This window comes from Prunus avium, unplaced genomic scaffold (assembly GCF_965620075.1).
Source record: "Prunus avium unplaced genomic scaffold, drPruAviu1.hap1.1 HAP1_SCAFFOLD_24, whole genome shotgun sequence".
In the NCBI taxonomy this organism is placed as follows: Eukaryota; Viridiplantae; Streptophyta; class Magnoliopsida; order Rosales; family Rosaceae; genus Prunus; species Prunus avium.
The window spans coordinates 175001-177500 of NW_028276883.1; positions in this window are offsets into that span (position 1 = coordinate 175001).

The following is a 2500-nucleotide window of genomic DNA, read 5'->3' on the forward strand; positions in this document are numbered from 1 at the left end:
ACTCCGACTCGCCGCTCGCCCACAATTTGTTTGCAACGAAACATTTGTTTTTAATTTTGTTGGTTTAAATCTTGTTGGTTTGAAATTGTTTTGAAAAGGTTCTTTAAATCTAGTGGGTTTGCAACTCATAAGAGCATCACTTTCAACGTCCCCGGTATTGGATTGAGTTTCTAAAAACAACCGTGCACACCGAGGTTAAACTTTACCGGCTCCGCTCCGACTCGCCGCTCGCCCACTAGTCCGAAGGCAACAAAACATTTGTTTTTCATTTTGATGAAAATTTCTGTTTTTAAATCTTGTTGGTTTGAAATTTTTTTGAAAAGGTTCTTTAAATCTTGCGGGTTTGCAACTCATAAGAGCGTCACTTTCAACGTCCCCGGCATTGGATTGAGTTTCTAAAAACAACCGTGCACACCGAGGTTAAACTTTACCGGCTCCGCTCCGACTCACCGCTCGCCCACAAATCCGAAGGCAACAAAACATTTGTTTTTAATTTTGATGAATTTTTTTGAAAACATTGGCTTGGCAAGCCCCAATCCGCGACTATCCACCCACCGCCACCCCACACGGGTGGTTGTTGTTGCGAAATGAGGTTGTGGTCGACATGCCCGCGCATTTGAGAAGGAGTTCCTAGCACTCCATGCTCTTCCATGCCAAAAAAAAGCCTAGACAACCCCATTTCGCAACTTTCCACGCCTTTTTTTTTCCCCCTCACCCATGGCGGCGGCGTGGTGGCGGCGGCCGGATTCCGGCCACCACCGCCATGGGTGGCAGCCCCCCGACCCCGACACCAAACCCATAATACCGAGGCAACATATCGAGGCAACATATCGAGGCAACATGACATGGGTGTGGCGTGGGGGAAGGGGGCTGCAGCTAGGAGGGCATGGGCTGCCATGCATATGCAGGCAACACACACCCCCCTATATAGCATTTTATGCATTTAGCCCTTTGACAGGAAGAGACATCACCTATGCGCGAGGAGTCATAATGGGCTCTAAATAATTCAATACAAGGTATTTGGACGTGATTTTTTGCAGGGATACTAAGAAACATGCAATCTCTGATGGGAAAAAGTTTCATAAATATTTGAAGTCGGGAAGTATTTTTTATTATTTTTAGAAGTCGTAAAATTGAAAAAATCATTAAAAGAAATCCGGGAGGAATTTTTTAGTTTTGTAACTTGGAGAAGGTACTAAAAATCATAGACTACTTATGGGGAGCTTATTGTGCGAGGAAATTTCAATAAAAATGGGGTTTGACAAGGTTTGAAAAATTCTGTCGACATTTGAAAAAATCTGGAACTAGGCTGCCGGCATGCTGCGCACATGCTGCGCGCATGCTGCGCGCAGGCTGCGCGCAGGCCACGGCAGGACAAGTTTCGCTAGCCTCACTGTCGACCGAATGCGCAAGCTGCGCGCACGCCATGGCAAGACAAATTTCGCTAGCCTCACTGTCGACAGAGTCAGCACGCTGCGCGCACGCCATGGCAGGAGAAGTTTCGCTAGCCTCGCTGTCGACAGAATCAGCACGCTGCGCGCAAGCTGTGCGCGCGCATGGCATGGCAAGTTTCGAAAAATTCTGTCGACAGGCTCCCGAGCGCGCACGCTGCCGACATGTTGTGCGCACGCTGCCGGCATGCTGTGCACACGCTGCGCGCAAGCTGTGCGCGCGCATGGCATGGCAAGTTTCGAAAAATTCTGTCGACAGGCTGCCAAGCGCGCACGCTGCGCACACGCTGCCGGCATGCTGTGCGCACGCTGCCGGCATGCTGTGCACACGCTGCGCGCAAGCTGTGCGCGCGCATGGCATGGCAAGTTTCGAAAAATTCTGTCGACAGGCTCCCAAGCGCGCACGCTGCGCACACGCTGCCGGCATGCTGCGCGCACGCTGCCGGCATGCTGCGCGCAAGCTGTGCGCGCGCATGGCATTGCAAGTTTCGAAAAATTCTGCGGCCAGGCTCCCAAGCGCGCACGCTGCGCACACGCTGCCGGCATGCTGCGCGCACGCTGCCGGCATGCTGTGCGCACGCTGCGCGCGCGCATGGCAGGACAAGTTTCGAAAATTTCTGTCGACAGGCTGAGCAGCGCGCACGCTGCGCACAGGCTGCCGGCATGCTGCGCGCACGCCGCGCGCAAGCTGCGCGCGCGCATGGCAGGACAAGTTTCGAAAATTTCTGTCGACAGGCTCAGCAGCGCGCACGCTGCCGACATTCTGTGCGCACGCTGCGCACAGACTGCCGGCATGCTGCGCGCAGCCCATGGCAGGACAAGGTCCGAAAAATTCTGTCGACATTTTTACGCCATGGTAGGCTTCCGCTTCGCGTCACTTTGTCGACATTCAAGCCTACCATTTTTATTGAATTTTTCAAACCTTGTCAAACCCCATTATTCAAATGTCGAAAAATTCTGTCGACATTTTTACGCCATGGTAGGCTTCCGCTTTGCATCACTTTGTCGGAATGCATCGCATGGCGAGGCAAGGCAAGGCAAGGCCACAG